Raw genomic sequence first — 24,219 nt, 5'->3', positions numbered from 1 at the left:
ATGGGGACACTTAACTACTGGAGGTGGACAGGGACTATTTCTTGCAGAAGATGATGGTTTCTAAGGCAATATGATATCAAGACAAAAGTAGGGTCATTGGGAAAGAGAGGCCTCTTCTTTAATTCTATTTTTGTTTTTTATCAGCTTTATAGCGTTGGACAAGTTACTTCGCCATCTATTCGAAATAGGAATTATTTCACAGGAGTACTGTGAAGATCAAATAAAATGACATTTGTGAGGGACCTGGCACATGGTGGTTGCTGGAAAAGGCACTACTCACTTAGTCTGTAGGGAACCACATTGGGATGGGATGCTCTAATGCACTGAGTCCCGTCGGCCTCTTTGATGGCCTCATCTGAAAGAAACTGCCTCTTCTAGGGTCATGCCTGTTTTCAGGGGCTTCCTGCTGCCAATGACTGATGACCTTGAGGGAATAAAGGCCCAGTCCCTCGTTCTAACTGGAACTGATTCTGAAGGCCATCGCAGCTCCAGAGTTCCCCACAGGGCCACCTTGGGTCTTTATTTAGCCTACATTACAGTTCAGTGTCTACCTCTGAACCTTCTTGCTTCCTTCATCTTCTGAATTAGTCAGTTGAGGCTGCCATAACAAAATATCACACATGGGGTGTCTTAAAACTATAGAAATTTGTTATTTCACAGTTTTGGAGGCCAAAAGTCTAAGATCAAGGTGCCGATAGGATTGGTTTCTGGTGAGACCTCTCTTCCTGGCTTAGAGATGGCCACCTATTTGCTGTGTTCTCACATGGTCTTTCCTCTGTTCTTATATGGAGAGAGAAAGCTCTGGTGTCTCTTCCTCTCCTTGTAAGGACACCAGTCCTATAGAATTAGGGCCCCATCCTAATGATTTTATTTAACCTTAATTTCCTCCTTAAAGGACCTATCTTCAAATATAGTTACACTAAGCTTAGGGCTTAAACATATACATTTTGGAGGGACACAATTTAGTCCATAACATTTCCCTTTATTGGTATGGACCCTAAACACACTTCTTAATAACTTTCATCCACTGATGTCTGTCTCAGTGTCCACTTTCCAAAGAACTCAAGCTGTGAACATACTTTGAAATCATCCTAGTGTGCATAGTGCCTGGAACATAGTAGTTACTCAATTAATATTTATTGAGTGAATTGATATTTGGATTTGAGTTCCAGTGTGAAGGATTACTCAGCGCTAGTACTTGCTAATGGTCAGGAACAATAAAACTCCAGCTATTCCTTTATGGGTTTTTATTTAAGTATTCATGTGCATAAACTTCACAAACTTTAGCCCAGTGACTCTGGGGTCAAATAGTGTTTACTTGCTGGGTTAGGAAAGGGGTAATCAGACTGGCCTAGATCCCAGTTAAGAGTATCTGAAGGGAAGAATGAAGAAAAAAATTTTCTTTATCAACTGATTTCTGTAAGTCAGTGCTATTCCAGAAGCCTTGCTGGCATGTATTTTCTCACATACTTCTCATAACTGCTCTATAAAGTAGGAACCTTTGTTAACTTCATTTGACAGATAGAGAAACTAAGGCTACCTTGCCAAAGCCAGTGGCATATTTGAGAGTAACCCTTTCGCAGCCTCAAAGTCCCTGAAAGGAGGGTAGGACTCCCTGATTCCACTCTTTTTCATCAGAGGCATGTGCTTTGGGGCTGCTCCCATCACCACCTGCCTCTCCAGGTTGACAGTGACAAGCCAGCCTGCCCTCTCCCTCCTCATCGCTGTACACAGGCCCCATCCCAGCTGCTGTTTCCCAGAGGCCTTTGCATGGCTGAGGCACCAGGCCTCTGGGGGTAAGGCTGACACTAGATGTTAATGATTATCAGTTGAAACAAAACACTTGTTTACATGTTGCCATCATTAGAGGTTCCAGCCTTACCTCCGCTGGGCCTCCTGCCAGATGTTTGGAGGGGGTTTTCACAAGCTGTGCAGTTTACTAAATACAAAAGCACTCATATTAAGGCGTTTTAGTATTAGGCAATGCAATTCTAATAACGGGTAATTGAATTTCTTTATCTGGAGCAAAAGGGACCAAGACATTCTTAGAATTTTCTCAGCTGGGGTACACAGATGGTTGCTGTAGACATGGGGATTCCCTTCTTGAACCCCCACCGAGGAGAGCAGTTACATTTAATGATCTTTTGAACATGTGTTTGGCTCCTGTTAGATGCTGACACAAGTCTTTCTGGGAAAATCAGGGGAGACTTCATAGGAAAATGACATCTGCACTTGATGTTGAAGGATAATTTTTTTTTCCTGTTAGAAAGAAGAGACAGGCAAGAGCATTCTAGAGGAGAGAACAGCATGTGTAAAGGCCCTGGGGCATGGAAGTCTTTTTGAGCATAGAAATCAGTCCCTGTTGATTTCTAAACACTGTTTAGTGTCTGGCTGGTTGCTATCGAGACCAACGGTTCTCATCCCTGCTTGAATATTATAATCATCTGAGGAGCCTAAAAAAATTACCCAGTCCTCCTCTCTAGATGCTAATTTAATTAGTTGTGATGGGATTCTGAGCATCGGTGTGTTTGAAAAGTTCTCTAGATTATTCTAACAAACAGCCAAAGTAGAGACTGATCCTTACACTGCCATGGCTTCTGGCTGTCCCAACTTCTGGACAATGTTTTGGGGAGAAACTTCGGTCCACTTTTTGAATGCGTCACTGAGTGCGACTGAAGTGCAAAATGGGGCTTCCTGAATGCTCAGCCTTGAGGGCAAACATTTCCTTTTGGGCTAGACAGGCACATGAGGCACCCTCTTTCCTGTCAGAGCCTGTTAGGGGAAGAATAACTTACATGAAGAGCTCATGAAGTTTGACCAGATCAAGACCACATCCATCAATCACCTAGGTAAACAAACACCAGTAGGGCCTTCGTGCCTTTACCTACAACTCTCCTTCTGCTGACTTTTCTGGATGAATTAAAAAACGGTAAATTATTCAAGGTTGGGGAGAGCAGGTTTTGTAACTGTGAATCATAAGAGGACTGAATAAGAAACTATAGTAGCCTATACATATTTTATCCCTATTTTTTTTCCTCTTCCTTGCAGAAGATTTCAGTTTTCGTTTCTCCCAAGCAGGACTGCTCACTTTGACATTCCCTGGGTGTCTGTAGTACTAGGCAATAATTAAATATCAGGTGCATAAGTTGCTCTTTAATTTGACATGTGTGCTCCAGGCAATAACGGCACGCAGTGCCATGTGGGAGTGTAATTGCTAAGGAATAAAATCTTGTAGCGAGTGAGATCATTGTATCAGGTATGGTGTGACAGCTCATTTGATCATTATGCCCAGGCTAAAGAGTTTGCCTAATTAGTTTCCATTAAAACTCACCCTTTAATCAAGAGTTATTCTTGCATAAAGAATGTCACTTGGTCCAGATGAATGAACAATGGTTTCCCCTCGAGACTGGACTCTCGGCTGCATTGGGGTGCCATATGTCTTTTCAAACAATCCACACCCGCTGGGAAGCCTGAGCTGGAATGGTTGGTATAAATGGAGAGGAGAAAAGGCATTGGGAGGAGAGAATTGGATGCTGCCACCCTGGTAGGCGGGGCTTAGGGTCTAAGAAAAGCTCCCTGCTTATCACAGAGACCTGGGATTCCAGAATCTTCCATATGCAGAAAGAATGGGAACCACAGAGGAGAAATGACTTGGTCACAGTCACACAGCAAGTTATGGCAAAGCTTGGCTGGGACCCAGTTCTTCTGACTTGAAGCTCAAAGCTCTTTCTTTTCCATCATATAGTGACCTCAATTCTCAAGCTTTTTAGGACCAAGGACACGGACTCTTCCCTCCTGACCCACTCTGAGTTCTGGGCTTTGAAAAAGTAAAAGTGAGAATGAATACTGGGAATACTCAGCACTCAGTCTCATTGAATTTCCATCTCTTAGGCTCTGGAACTAAACTTATCTCCATTTAAATTTCAGTTCTGCCTCTTAAGAGCTGTATGACCTTGGGCAAGTCACTTAATCTCTCTAAGATTTAGTTTCTTTACCTACAAGATATGAGTAATAATGCTTAACTCTGTAAAAGGACTCTTTTCCGTACCTGAAATTCTGAGACACCTCTTCCTAATTTGGGTTTCCCAAGCGACCCTAGTGTTCCTGTATTCCTGTATCCTAGGATTGGGTATAACTCAAAAGAATTCAGGCTTTTGACAATCTGTGTATAAGGGCGGTTTATCTTCACCAGGTGACTGACAGAAGCCATTTGACATCAGATTTAGATTCCATTTGGGGGTATCTGATGTTTCAGCACAGTGTCTGGTTGGTAGAAGATGTCACAACTAAACTGGGATCTGACTAACAGAGAAAGCACCAAACCAGTGTGACCATGAGCCTTTCATTTCTCCTCTCTGGGCCAGTGATCTACTTCTCCAGTTAAATGTTTCTGTCCTGAGAATATGTTTGCCAACATTACAAGGGACATTATTGCCGCAGCTCCACTTACTTCCATGAATGCACCTACCTCCATATGCCAACAATTCCCAAATGTGTAGCCCTGATCTTACTTATACCCCTGAACTTCTAATTGTCAGCAGGACACCCTGGCACTTCAGAACAATTCACCCGATCCTGAACTCATCCTCACCTACTTCTTAACCTCATTTGCTTTTCATAGTTTATTACTGACTTCGCCAAACACTGAGATATCCAAGTTAAGTAAGCTCAGAGCTTCTCTAGAGGGGGAGGGTGTGTGATGCAGTGACAGAGCATGGGCTCTCCAACAGGAGCCTGACCTGGGGCAACTCACTGAACCTGTCTGAGCTTGACTTCGTTTCCTCATATTTAAAATGGGGGATATAATTATACTACATATTTCCCAAGACCCTTCCCGATCTGACTCTTGCTCCCCTTTTCAACATTAGCCTTCATCACTTTTTCAAATAGCCTTGCTCCAGACATACCAGACTACCTGCTCTTCCCAGATCGTGGCAAACATTTCACTCATGCCTTCGTGCATTTGTACGTATTATTTTTTTTCTGTCTGAAATGTTTTTCCTTTCCGTGCCAACCTAGCAAGCTCCTACCATTCTTTATGTCTCAGTTCAAGAGTTATCTTTTTAAAGCTTTTCTTGGGTTTCCCAGACAGAGTTGAGAACTCTGTTGTTTACTCTCTCACAGTACTTTTTTCTCTCTCTGGGACTCCAGTACTCCGCACATTCTATTCTATATTAATATCTTTTAGCTTTTCTTTAATATTTTCTATCATTTCCTCAGTCTGACTTTCTAATTCACTACTTCATTTTTCTTCAGACAAATTTATCTCGCTATTTATTCTATGGACTGTATTGTTTAATTCAGCTACTTACATATATTTTTTATTCTTAATATTTTTTTACTTGGTATCTCATTGATTTCTTGTTCTTGTTTAATATTGTGAATAATTTTCCCCCATATTTCCTTAAGTGTATATGCCATACTTATTTTACATTTTTGGATCATTTACGTCAATAAATATGATTCAAATATTTTTCTCTGTGTTGCCTTTCTTTATAGTGATTTTATCCTCAAATCTAGTTATTTTGGTTTATGAAGTCATGTTTCCCTGAAGCTGTCGATCAACTGCTTTGGTAATGTATATTGGGGAAAGAGGTCAAATTCACATGTCTGTTTCCATAGGTTTAAGGAGAGGGGAACAGATGAGTTCAGGGGCAGAAAAGCCCAAGGTCCCACAGACCCACTGGTTGGAGTTTCATTGTAAACCTGTAGGGAGAAGTAGCATGGGGAGAGGGTGCTCTCTTTAGATTGTGTCCACTAGTCCTGGATTTGGGAAGGGATGGGGTGTAGATGTAAAAGCATAAGGATAGCAGAGCAAATCCAACCTGTTTTCATGAACTCTTTTTTTTTTAAGAACTCAAAATCGAAAGGAAGGTACAGAGATTTCCTATATCCCACCTGCCTCCACACATGCATAGCCTCCTCCATTGTCAACATTACCCATCCGAATGGTACATTTGTTATCAAGAATAAATCTATACAGACACATCATTATCACCCAAAGTCCATAGTTTTTACTTCAGGGTTCGCTCTTGGTGTTGCACATTCTCTGGGTTTGGACAAATGTATAATACATACATCCATCGTTATAATGCCATATAGAGTATTTTCAGTCCTAAAAATGCTCTATTTATCCCTCTCCCCTTTTCCTATCCCTGGAAACCACTGATCTTTTTACTGTCTCTATATTTTGCCTTTTTCAGAATGTCATATAGTTAGTCATGCAGTATGTGGCCTTTTCAGATTGGCTTCTTTCACTAGTAATATGCATTTAAGATTCCTCCATGTCTTTTTATGGCTTAGTAGTACATTTCTTTTTAGTGCTGAGTGTCTATTTGTTGATAGAGCCTATATTGATATACCATGGTTTATTTATCCATTTACCTACTGAAGGACATTTTGATTGCTTTCAAATTATTGCTTCCAATTACGAATAAAGCTACTATAAATGTCATTGGCTGGATTTTGTGTGAACATAAGCTTTCAACTCTTTTGGATAAATACCAAGGAGCATGATTGCTGGATTGCATGGTAAGTTTTGTTAAGAAATCACCGAACCGTCTTCCAAAGTGGCTGTACTAGCTTGCATTCCAACCAGCAATATATGAGAGTTCCTGTTTCTCCACATCCTCATAAGCATTTGGTGTTGTCAGAGTTCTGGATCTGGGCCATTGTAAGAGGTGTGTAGTAGCATCTCATTGTAGTTTTAATTCACCAACTCTTTACCCCAGCAGGGCTTTCCTGCTGCCTTGGTGTTGGTTTGGCTGGGCTCTGAGCGGGCAGGCAATGGTTTGTTCAGGGCAGTTCAGGAGGCAGGTGAGAGAACTTCAAAATTTTTCTCTCATGCATTGGCTATTACCATCTCTGGCTGCTCTCTAGCTTCAAGCTGCAGTTACCCACCTCCCAAATACACAACGAACAGCTCTAGGCCCTGTTCCCTGAGAGAGAGGGTTTCATATTTTGTTGTTATTATTGTTCTTAGTTCTTAGAACCTATATTTTTTTATTGTTTCTATAATTTTTTGGTATTAATTTTGGTAGCAGGAGAGAAAAATAATCTAATATCTTGGCAGAAACCAAAATTTTATGTTTCATAATACTTGATACAATCTCCACAAATTGTATCAAGCATATTTTATGTTATCAAGCATATGTTATATTTGTTAGATGGTATAGAAGTTAAAAACAAGTTAGACTTTTGAGTTAAGTTTTTAATTTTACTTATTAAAGATGTTAAATACACTTTATGGGGATATAATTTACATCAAATAAACTTCATTCATGTTAAAGGTATACTATGGTGACTTTCAACTAAATCTATCTATCTATCTATCTATCTATCTATCTATCCATCTCCATCCATCCCATCCATCATCCATCCATCTATCTATCTATCTATCTATCTATCTATCTATCTATCTATCTATCTATCATCTATCTATCATCTATCTATGCACATCCATGTAACTAATACCACAATCTATATGTTAAATATTTTCACAATTCCAAAAGTTCCTTTGTTCCCCTTCCAAGTCAATCAGTGTCCACCCTGTTCTCCAGCCCCGTGCAAACACCAATCTGCTTTTCTACACTATTTATTAGATTTCTGTTTTTTTCCTAACATTTCATTTAAGTGGAATCATATTGTATGTGGTCTTTTATGTCTGTTTTAGAGATTCGTCCATGGTTTTGCATCCATGTTGTATTTATTGCTTGTTGCTGACTAGTATTCTATTGGATGAATGTACCAACATTTTTCATCCACAGTCCTAGTGATGAACATTTGGGTTATTATAGCTGCTTTCAGCTATAATAAATCCCCAGTCTGCCCCTTTGTAGCTGTATGACCTCGGGCAATTACTTACCTTCTTTTTGTTTCACTTCCCTCATGTAAAGTAAGGATAATAATAGTAGCTAGGTTTTAAAGTTAGTGTGATGATCAAATGAATGAATAGATGTGAATTGCTTAGTCCTTTGCATACAGCAAGCATTCGATAAATGTATTATTAAAACAGTGTGTTGTACTTTTGTCTTCCCACTTAAGTGTGAGTTCTTTGAAAACAAAAACCGGGATCTATTATTCTTTATAACCCCAAATCCTAGGAAAGTGCCTAGCATTCATTCCTTTATTCATTTCTTCCTTCATTCTTTCAGTCAATAAGTTTTAACTGAGACTTACTATGTATTATATTCCATGTTGGTTGCTAAGGCTACAATCATGTCATAGCTCCTGCTGTCATAGAGCTTTGAGGCTAAAGCAAGAGACAAACATAGCGGGTAGCTACAATACAGGGGGAGCTCAGGTGCTGTGTCACCTAATCCAGACCTAGAAAGGAGTAGGGAAGAAAGTGATGACTCAACATACAGGATGCATACAGGATGAATGAGAATTATCTAGTTTGAGGGCTGTGGAAAGAGAAGGTAGAGTATGAGAGGTACAGGAATATTCCATACAAAGGCTCAGAGGCAAGAAAGGGCATGAATATAAAAGGTATAGCATGAAAGTTTGACGATAGAACGAATAACAAAAGTATTATAATGGGCCAGGAAAGAGATATCAAAAACTATGGCATAGGAATAGATGTAGAGCTTTAGCAGATGAGAGATTTGATGAGGTGGAAACTACTGAAAAACTGATCTAATGCAGTGGGAAAGAGGGTAAGGTCAAAGGGCAGCCAATGTTCTAAACCCCAGGTGATTGGGAAGATGAAACTCTCATTAAAAGTCAGATGTCAGGACAGAAGCATTGTTTTGTTTGGGGGGTAATGATCGGATAACTATATTTCTGGACATAATAACCTTGAGGTGTTGGTGGAATCCCCACACTGAGGTACTCAGGGTAACTTGGGTGAGTTGTCAGAGATGGAGAAAGACATTTGAGTGAAGAGAGCAAGGGCAGCCCCCTCAGTAAACACCTAGTGGAGGACTTCAGGTGGAGTCAACCCATCCAAGTATGTCTGATGAAATGATGAAACAACCAGTTCACTGACATCTATTTGCACAAGTTGATTATTCGTATTTGGGAAAGGAACTTGCTTGTAGGGAGAGAAGAAGGGTCAAAGAAGACGTAGTACCAGGTCTGCCAAGGCCCCTGGTCCAGCCTCCGTGATTCATGTCTAAGACTCGTGGAAAGAGGGACAAAGAAACTAGTTTTTAGTAACTAGTTTATGAGGCTCAGTTATAAATAGCACAATTAGTAGGTCTGGGAGATGAAGAATGAGAGAATGGCAAGAGGGCCTTAAAAAAAACAAACCTTTTTATTTCAAATAATTTTAGATTTATAGAAGAGTTACAAAAATAGTACAAAGAGTTCCCATATACTGAGGAGTCCAGCTCCTGGTTAAAAACCTATGTGTGGTTTTTCAGGCCAGATCACAGGCAATTACAAAGGCTTTACTTGGCAGGCCTCACAGGGGAATGCTGCCCCCACCAGACTTCATGCACAGTTGGGGAACTGCCGTCTCTGAAGGGAGTTGCAGTCAAGGTCTCAGGTCCTCTTAGCCCATCATAGTCATGATGTTTTTGCATATTTATATTCCAAGCCTAGGTACCCTCATTTCTATTACTCTTTATCTGAGGCTTTAGCTCAGGTCTTCTTCAGGTACCTCTGCTAAATGCTCTTTAACAGCGGGATGTGAGAGAACCTTGAAGACACTTTTCTCCACTCTGACTCAGTACCCAGTATGGAAGTCCTCACTGAAGCCAAATATGATACCCTAACTGATCACAAAAGAAATCCTGTTTTTTAAGTAGGCACTTCTAGCTTCCTCATGCCAACAACCTCCAATCAGAGTACAGTAAGTCTTCATTTAACATTGTTGATAGGTTCTTGGAAACTGTGACTCTAAGCATAACGATGTTTAACAAAACCAATTTTAGCATGGCTAATTGATATAGAGTTAAATTCCTACAGCATATTTCTGGTCACAAAAACTCACCAAAGTTCTAAATAAAGGCCTAAAATACTTCTGATATTAAACATGGAAACAGATGTTAGCTATATATACACTTAAGAAAGATTAATAAAAACAAGTAAAAACATTCTTTTCCATTTCGCTTATTCTAGTTCAGAGTCACAAGAGGCTGGAGCTCATCCTAGCAGCTCAGGACGGGAACCCACCATAGAAAGAACACCCTTCCATCGCAGGGCCAGTCACACACACTCACACTCACTCAGATTGGGACACACCACATCACGTAACATGCACATCTTTGGAAGTTAGGAGGAAACCAGAGTCCGCAGAGAAAACCTATGCAGACATGGTGAGAATGTGCAAACCCCACACTGAAGATGGCCCCGGCTGGAAGTTGATTTTTTTTCTCATCAATATTATAATGTAATCACGTCGAACGTAACGACGTTGAACGTAATGACGTGGAACGAGACATTATTTGAAGACCTGCTGAGCTTTTTAACTTCTAATCTTCTTCACCCTCCCTCTGACCCCAGAGCCCAAGAAAGTGTCTGGGACTTTTGTTCAGGCTCCCACAGCAGCGAGAAGACTCCCTCATCAGTCCTGATTCACCTGCCCCTCAACCAGTGTACCGGTCCTCGGAGGTAAACAGAACAGGGGAGTCTGCGTTTTCTCCTTTCACACCATCATAGTAAGTGAGTAAAGGCTTTCATTTTTTGGCTTGTTGCTTTAGTAGGCCGCTCTGACACTTGACAGCTCCCTCTCCCATCTCAGCTGGGCCCCTATCAGAACCCTCCAGCCTGCTTCCCCAAATGCAGGCCAGGTTTTCGTCAGCCTGCAACCAGTGAAGCCTCACGGCCCCATGCCCAGAAGGGACTCGATTTGTCTTGAAATCTTAATTTTAAACAAATGGCCCCACAGTTTCATGTTACACTGGGCCTACCAAATTGTGTGACTGGTCCTGCCTTAATGTTAACGTTTTACATAGTCATGGTACATTTATCAAAACTGAGAAATTAACATTGGTATAGTACTGTTACCTAAACTACAGACTTTATTTGAATTTTACCAGTTTGTCTACAAATGTTCTTTTTTCTGTTCCGGAATCTAATTCAGGATACCCTATTATATTTAGTTGTTGTGTCCCACAGTCTGCTGTAATCTGTCAAGTTTATTTGGTCTTTTCTTTGTCTTTGACCTGGGAAGTTTCGAAGAGTTCTCGCCAGTTATTTTATAGAATGTTACATAATTTGGGTTGGCCTGATGTATTCTCTTGATTAGACTGAGGTTACGGATTTCTGGGGGAGAATACCACAGAGGTGAATTTCCTCATCCCATCACATCAGGAGGTACAGGATATCAGTGTGACTTGTCTCTGGTGATCACTTGATGAGGGTGGTGTCTGCCCTGTTTCCCCACCATGAAGTTACTATATTTCCTCTTCCATACTGTTAGAAGCAGTCACTAAATCCAGCCCACACTAAGAAAAGGGGAATTAAGCATCACCTCCTGGAGGGAGGAATATCAAACAAGTTGTGAACAAATGTTAAAACCATCCCAGCAATAAATATTTAGAGGAGATATTTTGAGACTATGCAAATATTATATTTTTCTTTAATGTTTAATGCTAATTTTAGCATTTATCAGTGCATCTTGCCTGCAGCAATTATTACCGTGGTGGTGGTGGGGTCTTCTAATGGTGATCTTTTATTTCAAGAGGGGCCTTTAAAATTATGGTGCTGACTTCGTATGTGTATTGATTTGTTCTTTTTACTGAATTCGTAAAGCCTTGAAGGCTGCCCTTTGCACCCTGCTGCACCCTCTAGGTTCTCAGTGAAACTTTGTTCAATTGAGCTGAATTGAAACGCTTTTCTCAGATGATGCTTAAAGACAGCATCAGGCTGACAGCTGGGCTGTGGTTCACACAGTGTGATCAGTGGACCAGCAGCATGAGCACCACCTGGGAAGTTGGTGGAAATGCAAATAATCAGGCCCCACTCCAGACCTACTTAATCAGAAGTTCTAGGGGTGGAGCCCAGCAATCTTTTTAACAAGCCCTTCTCAGGTGATTAGAATACCCACTCAAGTTTGAAAACCACTGATATAGAGAATTCTTTCATAAGTAACTGTGTCTCTATTCTAATCCTTTATAGGGACACAAGTCCCATTGAAACAATTATCTTTCCTAAAGTTCTGAATGGCTATTCTATGGATGAATAAAGCGGCTGATTATTTAAGTCAATTTAATCAACAGGTATGGAATGTTCAGTCTATGCCAGGCTTAGTTCTCTGTCCTGGAGATATTACCATCCTGACCTTAAGAAGTTCACTGCCTAGTGAGTGAAACGGTATGAAAACATATGATTGAAAAATGTGTTAATTCTCTAATAGGCATTTGGGCAAAATTCTACAGAAACTATGTTCATAAATGCGTATCACTTTTTTGGGAATCTTTTGCATGCCAGGTATTTTTACATACAGTACATGAATTAATCTCTATAAAATCTGGAAAGGAAGATACCAATCCCATTTTATAGATGCTAAAACTGAGTCTATGAGAGTTTAAACATTTTTTTTCTTTAGCTAGCTTGGAAGTGTCAGAAATGAAGCTTGAACCCTGGTCTTGCTAGCCCCAGAAGTCCTCTTTGCCAATCTACTGCTGCCTAGTGCTGTTTAGGGTGGAGTGGGTGATGTGCAGTTTGTAAGAGGAAATGGGATAAATGGGAGTTATTCAGGTGGAAAAAGTATACGGGGAACTCCAGGCAGAGGGAATCTCTTAGAAAAAAAGGCAGAGTCATGAAAATATGAAGCCAGCTGATTCAAGGTAAGTGATCCCAATGAAGCTTTAACAATACTTCCTGGATGATGAGAGAAAGAGGTACTGGACAGAAGCTGAAGAGGTAGTCTGGGCCAGAGGACGAGGAGGCTCTGATGCTTTGAGATCCACTGCTGATTGCAGAGAGCCAGTGTGCTGAGGATTGACAACTGATGGGACCTACAGGACAAATTACATCTCAGTCTCCCTAGAGGGTCTAGAAGCGTGATTAATACAGCAGCTCAGGGCGGGGACCCACCATAGACAGAACACCCTTCCATCGCAGGGCCAGTCACACACACTCACACTCACTCAGATTGGGACACACCACATCACGTAACATGCACATTTAATAAGCCTGTGATTAACACAGGCTTGATGTTATACAGCCTGGGAAGCCAATTCTCTACTTTTGAACTTGGTGCTTTCTAATAGCTTCACTGTCCTCATCTGTGATACAGACAATAATAATCACAGCATTGACTGAGCACCTACCATGTGTTAGGTGCTTTCCTAAATACTTTACTCACTCATTTACTTGTCATGACAGCTTTATGGAATTAGTGACAGTGTTATTCCCATTTTACAGAGAGGAAACTGAGACATGGGGAGGATAAGTTCATAGAGCTATTAAGCAGAGTAGATGGGATTCGAATGAAGTCTGCCTGTCTCTGAAGCCCACCTTGTAAACTATCTGACCTTGCAGGATTTCTATGAAGTTAGACACTGTATGAAAAGTGCTCAACACAGCATTGCCCCCATTATTAGCTCTCATGGATGGTAATAGTGAGTTGTGATTACTCATAGGAGTTCTGTGTGGATCTGTGGGGGTTAGGGTGCCCTGTGTTGGAGTAGCAAAATTTATATCATCTTTGGCTCTCTGCTCTGTCTCCTGCGTGCTTTAGGCCTGTGACTGTCTCTTATCACCTCTGTTCATAGGGTCCTCAGAGGGTCCTACCTTCCCCTAAAATGAGTCAGTTCTAAATGGACCTGTGGTATGAAATCTGATATAAATAAAAGACAACACTGTAAAATGACTCAGGAGTCAAGAGATCCTAGTTATAGGCCTAATTGTTTCTCTTAAGCCTGTGTGACCCTGGGCAAGGGTCTTCTGCTACCAGGATCTCAACTTACCCATTCATGAGAGGTGGAGGTTGGGATTTATTATTGCTCAGTTTCCTCTCACCTTTTTTGAGGAAAAAGGTATCCAAGAACTCTGTCGAATCTCAGGGCACATTTCTCTTTCTGAGAGGAGCTGTCCTTTTTCCTTCTCATGGTGTGCGTGTGATTGGTCCTTCAGTTATTTGGGTGTCTTCCTTCCTGCATTATGGGTCAGCCTCATTATACTTAATTAATGCTTAATAAACATTCCCAGCAATTCTAAACTTTTAATCTATGAGACCAATATGTAACTATACCAATATAAATAATACTGTGTTTCATTAATACAGACTCAAAAAATTCAGAATCAGAGTGAACTTACACTACAATAGTGCTGAATTTTGCATTTAGATTGTTTCTGAAGACTGACTAAGCATGTGAAAAAAGTGAAAGGAATCAAGAAGAAACATGGGAACCACTTTAAGATAATCCAATCCCATTATTTGCAAAATGCTATTTCTTCCATTTAAACAAAATACTAGAAGCCACTTCAAATTCTTGTTTGAAAAAGAGTGAGGATATAATGGAATCAAATCAATGAACTTATTAAATGTGCTTTTTATTCATTAAAGCAGGTTTTGAAAGACCCATGCTAGGCAAACCTTATCCTAGTTTAGCATGCAATTAAATTTCATTTACTGTTTCTTTAATTTTTAGAAGAAATAATGTTGTATTTATCCTGATGGCCTCTGTTATTGCAATTTTGCCTGAAGTAAAGAACAGTGGCAATCCTTGATATTAGGGGCAATTAATGAAATATGGAAGGTGCAAGGCTCTGGCCTCCCTACAATGTCCTTAGACTTTTCGAAGGTCTCATAATGGCCACACTGTTTTCCCAAGTCTGTCTTCGCCCTCACAGATGGGAAGGCCCAGACACTCTTCAGGAGATGGGTGGTGGTGGGAGCGATTTTCACCCCATTTATCTCTTCAATATCAGCAATTTCTGTGTGTTCCTGACAGCAATAGATGTCATGCTGGGTAATCCTCTTCCTGTCGTGAAGGGACCTAAGCAATTACCAGTGAAGTATTCATGAAAGATCCAAGGGGAAAAGGTAGTTAATGATGCCTTTTATCAGATCTACCAATACAGGAGAAAACACACTCTGGAAAAAATAGAGATTTTTTTTCTGTTTATAGGTAGAGTTGTGGTATGTTTTTGAATGTGTGCGAATGTATATGTTTTAAAAGTCTTATCAATATTAATGATTTAATTTTACTTTAAAGGCAAACTTTATCTTGTTACAGAATTATGGGAGAATAAAAAAAAAGTTGGCCCTCTAACTCCTCTTATACTTTATTCTTGCAATACTATTATCTCTTATCCTCATGGCAGCCAGACTGGTCTTTTGAAACATAAAACAGATTAAATCCTATCCTGCCTTTAAATTTTTCTCACGATCTCTCACTGCACTTAGAATAAAATCTGAACTTGAGCCTCACCATGGCCTCGAAGGCCCTTTATGATCTGACCTCTGCCCACCTCTCCAACCTGCTCTGAGCCACTCTCATCTATGCTCCAGTTCACTGCCCTTGTTTCTGGCCTTTAAGCATGCTGAGCCCGTGTTCCTCTCAGAGCCCTTGTACCTGATGGTCCTGCTGCCTGTACATGTACGTGTTCTTCTGAAGCAGGAACCACCCATCAGGTCACTTTGCTTCACTTTTCCTTGTGTAATGGTCTTCAGAGCATTTATTACTTTCTGAAATTGTCTTGTTTGTTCATTTATTTAATGTCTGCCCTCCGCTCAGTGTCAGCTTCGTGAGAGAGGAATCTTATCTCTCTGACCCACCACTGTGCGCCCAGCACCTGGCAGAGTATCTGGACACTAACAGGTGTCCCATAGATGTTTTCGAATGACTGACATAACGAATGTAAAACTCGGCTGCCATCTCTGTCTGCTTTGCTCTTCCTGGTCTAGTTTTTCTTTTTGTGTTCTAATTAAATTTGGGTGGAAGCACAATCAGCTGGCCAAGTAGGAGTGAGTGCCATGTTGGTCATGGACATGTGGCTCAGAAGCCGACTCTGACTGAATGCATCAGTTTAGAACATTATTTAGGACTCAGGGGGCTGTGATACAAAAGAGAAGCTCTCATCCACAAGTTTAAGACTTGGGTGTCAGGGAGTTTACTGAAAGAATTTCTTGCTGGACAGTCAAGAGTTACACATTTGTGTTTCCAAACTGAATGAATGATGCCATGAACATAGGGGCCTCTGAGAACTTTTAGCAGATAAGCCCAATATTTAAATTTCCAAGATCTCTCCTGCCTCTATTTTGACACTTGTGTTTCCATTTTACTGACCTAGTTAAGGTTCACTTTGTCCCTTTTCTGAAGGAGATCCCGAGGATCTTTTTAAAAAGAAAACACAGCCATGAAAATCTTCTGCTTGCACCTCATTGGAGAATATGGGAATCCTAGCCCGGGGATTGCACATCAATTACCATCAGATGGAGGTGAAAAGAATGTTTGCTACCCTGTTAATCCATTGTCGATCCTTTGTGGCTATTCTCCTTGTAGACATTGACCTTGTTTTATGCCTGGTTTCCAAAAAACGATTCACTTATATATCCACCTTCCCCTGCCCAAAGTCCCACATTTACCAACTCTAACCAGTCAGAACAGAGTAACAGAGAAGAAAATGTTCCTCATTATTCAACCAGAAACTAAAGGCATTTCCAGGCAAAGAATAATAGAAAGGCTTAGGCCAATTTAATCCAAAGATTCTTAGAAAATGTTATTTCCTCATGATGCCTGTAGGAATCATGGTGTGCGAACTCAGTGTCATGTCTCTAAGAAGTCCTTCTAGATGTTATAAGATGCCTTCATAATATATAGTGGAGGTATTATAAGGAGAGACAAAGGAAGCAAGGCTATAAATGTGGTTTTTATCCTTAATCTGAAGATTTTTGTTCTAGAAGGTCTTACTTGATAATTTTTATTTTTAAGAAATAATTTTAATTTATAAGAAAATAATTCTTATTTCCTTTTGCAAGCTCTTTGAATTTTGTAAAATTTAGTGTTTATCCATGAGCACACGAAAATCTTCCAGATGAATCTTGGACCGAGGTTACTCTTGTATCTATGAATGTCCTTCCCCATCTGAGCATTAGTAGATGAGAGTAAAATTCAAATTACATAAATACTACATGTCTATAGAAAGGCATTTACAAAACTGGTGACCAAAGGAACACATTTTCCAAATGATTTATATGTCACAAAAATGTTTAGCATGCAATTAAATTTCATTTACTCTAATATAAGGACCATGAAGGGGGACTTTATCTTATTTACTATTGTTTTCTAGCATTAAAACAGAACTTAGCTCTTGGTAGACAACAAAAACACTTAGTTTTGAATTAAATGTGTTTAACTTAAAAAGGTTTTTTTACTGCATGACTTCTCAGTCTTGTTATGCTCATGTGCATAGTACAGCTTCAAGAGGAAAACCTAACATGCCTTATTTTCCAAATTTATTTGACCATGGGTCACCCTAGGATATATCTATTAACATCTACTTGAACAGTGTTTTATAAAAGACAGTTTGGGAAGTGCTGAATTAAAAGAACGGATAAACATTTCTCAGGTGACAGAAAGTGCAGGTGGTTTATTTGATTTGAAAAAATCTACAATTTAAATTTGGTTTCAACATTTTACTGATTTATATTTTTTGATTTTGAGAGAGAGAGAGAGGGAGGGAGGGAGAGAGGGGAAGAGGAAGAGGAAGAGGAGGAAATTTGAGATGGAAAAAGTTACAGGTTTTGGGCTTCAGAAGAAAATCCCAACTGCTCTGGGCCTGGCTAGCAGATAAATTGACAACTAGAAGCTTCTCAAGGAACTCAATGATAGCAATTGTCCACAGAGTGGTTTCATCTTGTAAAGAGTTGTTTGAAGTCTGTCTGTTCAATTAGCTGTTTTAAGCCATGTATATTTCTGAGAACTCGGCACACAGTATTTTGTAAGAAGACCTTGTAAATTATTTCTCTTAATGCAAAGCACATATTATAAAATCTACTTGCTTCAGAGAAATTGATTTGTGATTTTGAAGGTGGGTATGAGAGGACTTCTTGCAAATGGGAACTTTCTTACTCACTCTTTATCATTGGCTCTCTCTCTAAAGAAAATAAAATGAACAATGCCTAACTTGGAGAAAAGAAGGGAAGAAAAATTTAGACTCTTGCTTCTCAACCTATTTGCTCAGTATTCCATTTCGATTTCATTTTTCTACACACTTTTTAGTTGGTTCGTTAAGTTCCAGTGCCAAAAGTCTATAACTCCAGTTTTCCAGGCTCTGCTCTAATGTTTGAATAACATGTAACACAGCAGGAAAGAATAAGCCCTTTCCACATGTCATTCTTTAAGGCAGGGTGGACAGAGAGGTGTCTCTTACCTGGTATGTCCAACCTTGGCTCCTAGGTCATGATTATACTTGTCACTTGGCCTCTCTCTACTAAGGGGTCACCTCACCTACCTGGAGGAAATTTTTCAACCTGAGACTCTCTAAAGAAAATAGAAACACTAATGGCTGATTATGTAGAAGAGATGTATTATATTTAATTTACAAAGCAGATAGTTTTAGCCCAATTGTGTATTTATCCTGCAAATATTATATGTAGCCCAACTATCTAGAATAGTACCTGACACAGAGGAGGCACTCAAGTACTTTTTGAATAAAGAAATATTGAATCTAAAATTTGCTATCATTTTTAAAGCATAAAGAAGAAATCAAATAAAAATAAAGCAATGACCCTAAGCTCTCTGTTCAGATAATCCCTATTGTCTCTATATAAGTAATATGTAGATGAAAAAATCAAACTAAACAGATTGGAGGAAAGTGCTACCATTTCTTCTTTGGTTCTCATTCCATCTTCCTAAAGGTAATAACTGAGAACAATTCATTCAGGAGTTCTTACCCCAAAGCAATTATTCATGTAGGAGCACATGTGAGTACACAGGGTCATGTAGGAGCACATGTGAGAGTTTCCCTCTTATTCAGTTCTCTTTAGGTTAAAAGAGCACAGGTTTTCAAGGTTAGGTATGCTGACAATCCACATGAAGCCCAGCTTTCTCAGAAACACCTACCTTGCTAATTACCAATTTAGATTCCAATAGACATTCTGATTAGGTTGATCTGAGCAGGCCCAGGAATTTACATTTCATCAAGCATTTCCAGTGAATGTATTATGTTACTTTGAAGTTGAAGCATTGTTGCTCCTTAGGTATCTACTGAAGTTTAGGGTGGTTCTGATTTTTGCCACGAATCTCTCCTCATTATGGTATTGATGAAACCCTTAGCCAGTTTTGGATAAAGCAAGGTATCTCTGGAGGGTTGCCTTGTGCATCCTCTGACCTTAATAACCTGCTTCCCTCTTATTCAGTTCTCTTTAGCTCCCCTTTCTGTTCTTGTCCTACAAAGTTGGCTGGATTTGTTGCTTTATTGTAGCTGACATGTCTGTTAATGGAAGATAATTCTCAGTCTTTCTATCCTCAACTCCTCAATTTGTGTCTAGCTTAGTTTCTAGCTGTAGCTATGGCTTTCCTTATTCTGGATTGTTCTACTGCCTAGATCCACGCAGCATCAGAATTTCAAGTATATTTGTTCTTTAGGGATCTCCTGAAAAATGCATATTATTACCATTGAAATATCTCTGTCCTTCCCTCTCTTCCTTTCATTCTTTAATAGTTGGATCCAATCCCAAGTCTGGCCTTGGGTCTCTCTTGTTGATGCTCTGCATTGTGCTAGTGGAACTCGGTTTTCCTATATTTTTAGGCAGAAAGGGACAAACTCTAGATTTAATACTATCGAAAAATATTCTTTCCCATTGTGTGGATGCTATGGGCTCCAAGTGTGGCGCTGTTAAATGTGGTCACGAAAGCTGGAGCCCAGGCTTTCCTCCACTTTGTTCAACTCATAGAGGGCAGTTTTCTGCTTGGGCTGCTTATGCATCAGGTCATGAGCAAAGGAAAGGAGAAAGAGATGACTCTACCGGTTCAGACTCAGAAAACATCTGGCTTTTATAAACAGTAACTCCCCTCCCCTAAACCCTTATCCTCAGTTTTGCTTTCCACAGTTTCACTTACCTGCTGTAAACCCTAGTCTGAAAATGTTAAATGCAAAATTCCAGAAATAAACAATTCAGAAGTTTTAAATTACATGATGTTCTGAGTAGTGTGATGAAATCTTGCTCTGTCCTCTGTTGGTCGGGGATGTGAACCATCCCTTTGTTCAGCAGACCCACACTGTATACGCTCCCCACCCAGTGGTCTGGTAGCCATCTCAGTTATCAGATTGACTGTCATGGTATTGCAGTGCTTGTGTTCAAGTACCCTTATTTTACTTAATAATGGCCCCAAAGCGTAAGAGTAATGATGCTGGCAATTCAGATATGCATGAAGAGAAGGCATGAAGTGTTTCCTTTAAGTGAAAAGGTGAGTATAGTACAATAAGATAGTTTGAGAGAAAAAGAGACTGCATGCACGTAACTTTTATTATAGTATATTGCTATAATGGTTCTATTTCATTATTAGTTATTGTTAATCTCACTACGCCTATTATAACTTAAACTTCTTCATAAGTATATATGTATAGGAAAAAAAATAGTATATATAGGGTTCTGTACTATCCATGGTGTCAAGCATCCACTGGAGTCTTGGAACATATTAACCATGGATAAGGGGGAACTGCTGTACAGACTATCAACATAAAAAGGGATATATCCTAGTAAGGGAGTATGTCTAACACAAGACATACAAGACCAAAAAAGAATGCTCTCTCTCTCCAAGAAGGTTTTGAGCTGAGGAGTGACATAGCTGACTTATGTTGGAAAAGGACCACTCTGATCCACTGTAAGAGGGCCGGGGTGGAAGGAGGGGACCAACTGGGCTGTACTACAGTAAGACACTGAGGCTAGAGATGATGGTGGTTGGCACCAAGGTGCTACCGGCAGGTTAGTGAGAAATAATTAGAGGCAACGCAGAAACTGCCTGACTCCTGAGGTACACAGCTGCTTGAAATTCATAGACCATCAAATTCACCCAGTTCACATTTCAATTTCACCTCAAAGGTACTTTATTACAAGCCACTTTATCCCATGAGACCTTCCTCTAACAGAAGGAACAACGTCTGGACAAGAGCAAGGTATTTGGCACCCACAAGCTCCCAAGTGGTTCAGATAATTTAAATCCACAACTCGCAATTTTTGAGCTATGTCAATGCAGACCTGTGGAGTGGTACAGTCGACAAGCACTGTAGTCAGGCTGGGAGACCTGGTTTCCTGCCCTGCTCCCTTCCCTGAACAGCTGTACACTCTGCATGGACAGCTTCTCTGGCCCCAAACTCCCTGCTATTAAAGGAGGGGTGTCGGGGAGGTGATTTTTGAGGATCCTTTACCTCTGACAGGCTGCAGTTCTTAATTTACTGAGGCCCAGGCTCCTTGGTAAGCATTCTGGGAAGGATTTGGACTGAGGCAACTGTTTTCTTTTTTTCTCTTTTATTTAAATTCCTATTTTTAAAATGAGACCAACATCCCTGAGATGTCAAGTTCAAGAGCAAGTGAATGCACTCAAACTGTGACATTTTGGAAGCTTTACTTTGCATTCTTTCTCAGAGAGCAGTCAACCCAATTCTACTTGGAATGTCATGGCAGCAAACTCCTTGGGATGGAAAAAACATTTTCCTTGCATGTTTCATCTGGTTTAGGCCTTGGAGGGCTCAGAGGGCCTGTGAGTTTGCCTTAAGACATGCCTATTTACACCACTGATTTCTCCTTGGATGTGATTGGAAACAATCTCTAAAAGCTTTGGTGAGTATCTTTTCCAGTTTCTGCACAGCACCCTACCATCACACAGATGAATGTTGTGCAGCTCTGAGGAATGCTGACTGCCTACTCCATGTTTGTGTGCGCTTGAATCTGCCCGGAATAGATTCATACGGTCTGGTGAGCGGAAGTAGCAGGGGTAAACATTAAGGGAGTCTTCCTTCTAGCTATTTCTTAGGAGGGTTTCTTCCTGTCCATTCAGGAGAGGCAGCTGGTGGTATAGCTTGCACCAGAAAACAACTTTGTAAATGAATTCTGAAAATTGTGGAGGCCAAGTTCCCCAGGGAGCAGAGGCCCTGGCTAAGGAGAATTTCTTTAGCTCGAACCAAGGCCTGTGTCCCTTTAACACCTCCAGAATGAGTTTTCAGTCAGTCTAGCTGACGCTAACTGAATAGTTAGAGCACCAGGAAAGTACAGTGATTCAGGCTTCTCAGTACCTCCCCTAGAGGGTTCAATGGGTACCCTTGCCACCCAGACTCAGAACTTACCTGCAATCAAATACCAACTAATATTCAGGCTTTCATTTTTATCTTTAATTTTTTAATTAAAAATTGTATTTTATTGAATAAATTTTTCATGTAAAATTGTGTAAGTTTAAGGTGTACAGCCTGTTATTTTGACACTTTGTAAATTGTAATGATTTCCAATGTGGCAATATTTATCACATTATGTAATTATAATACAATATTATTGTCTATATTCATGATACTATGCATTAGATCTCTATGGCTTGCTTACTACTTCCTGCCATATCCTGGTAACCACTATTTTACTGTTTTTTTTTTTAATAGGTTTCAACTTTTTTAGATTCCACATATAAGTGATATCATATAGTAGTTGTCTTCCAACTAACATTTAATGAGCACTTCTGTGCACAACACTTTACGTGCATCATTTCACTTATCCACATCTTATCCATTTATAGATGAAAACACAAAGATTTAGAGATACAACTTAATTTATGGAGTTACTTGCAGAGTGTGGATGGTCTACCTCAAGAGCTGATTGAGATGTTCAGATTATGCATCACGTAACCAAATGCCGCTGCTTCAAGGACCTTCCTCATGGGTCCAAATTGCAGAGAGAAGCCCAGGGTTCACAGAGTGGAATGAAGCCATGTGAGAGCCAGTGATTTGGAAGGGGTCCAAAGAATATCAAAATAAATGGGGAGTTTGGGGGTCCAAGCAATTTATGTGTTTTCAAGTACGTTTGCAGAGAAAATCTTTTTCTTATAATTAAAAGATTTCCCCTCTCTCTATTTTAATTTCCCTGATTTTCATTTCTGGTTTTTTGTTGTTGTTTTGGTATTTTGGATCCATGCTTTTATCACATGCCCTCTCATTTCCTTCAACCAACTGCCTTCAGCCAGTGGTTATCTCTGTTGATGCAAACACTGACAACTTTGGTTATTTGGTAATCACATGATACTGCTTTTTCATATCAAACTTGTAACTAATTAATACAGCTTAAGCTTATACTTTTTCCTATAACGAAGAGTGCTGTTTAGGTATTCTCCGTGTCTACCTATGAGAAGCTGACCTTTTGAATCTATTGAAAACATTATATATATTCCTTGTCAAATTGTTACCTGCCTATATTTCATTCAGTTATATGACTACTATCCCAACTTTTTGTCATCTGCAGATTTTGATGAGCATGCTATCCACATCTACAAAAGATTCTGGGATGACTATTAAATAAGTTAGAGCAAGGACAGAGCCCTCTGACTAAGGATGACCTTAAACTCCAGAACTTTTATGATGGTCCCAATCACAAATACTGTTTTCTATGATCTTCAATTATTGGTACAACAGTCAAAGGGCTTATAACATTCCACCAGAGATTTTTATCTAATAGTCATTGCTTTCAGTACAAATGTTCAATGTTATTCAGCAAATTCCCATATTTTCCTGATTGCAGACTTATCACAATATACTTTGTCAAACACCTGGCTGAAAACAAGATATAACTGGTCTACTGACAGCTCAGTGGAAAAAAATCTCCATTAGATTTACTTGCTAAGATTTGTCCTTATGGGGCCTAGCCATTATTTTTTATTTTCTAAGCTTTCAGAATCACTCGCTTAGTAATTATTGCTTTACTAGTGGTTGAAATAACTAGCCTCTAGTGTCTAGATCTACCTCTGCCTTTTTTGAAAACCATCACATCATTCATTCATTCATTTACTTATTCAACAAATACTTAGTGAATGTCCATTATATCTTGGACACTGTTCTTGGTTCTGGCAACATAAGGGTTATCTTTATATGCATTCACCTTGTCTTTTGATTATTTTTTTTCATGATTTCTCAAAAATAACTGGCCTGGAAACTCTTGATATCACTTGCTCTGCTTAGCAGCTTTGATTCCTTTGGCATTCTAGATTTATGTTTTTCTTCCACCTTCTCATTCCCCTTTTTATCCTTTTCCCTTTCTCTCTCATTTTCTTCTCCCTACGTATGTATATTTTCTTCTTTAACTCCTTCCAGCTTGTAGATTCCCCTCTCAAAGGAAAAATA

The sequence above is a fragment of the Pteropus alecto genome, unplaced genomic scaffold (assembly GCF_000325575.1).
Source record: "Pteropus alecto unplaced genomic scaffold, ASM32557v1 scaffold120, whole genome shotgun sequence".
Classification (NCBI taxonomy): Eukaryota; Metazoa; Chordata; class Mammalia; order Chiroptera; family Pteropodidae; genus Pteropus; species Pteropus alecto.
Note: the sequence above shows the minus strand (reverse complement) of the source record.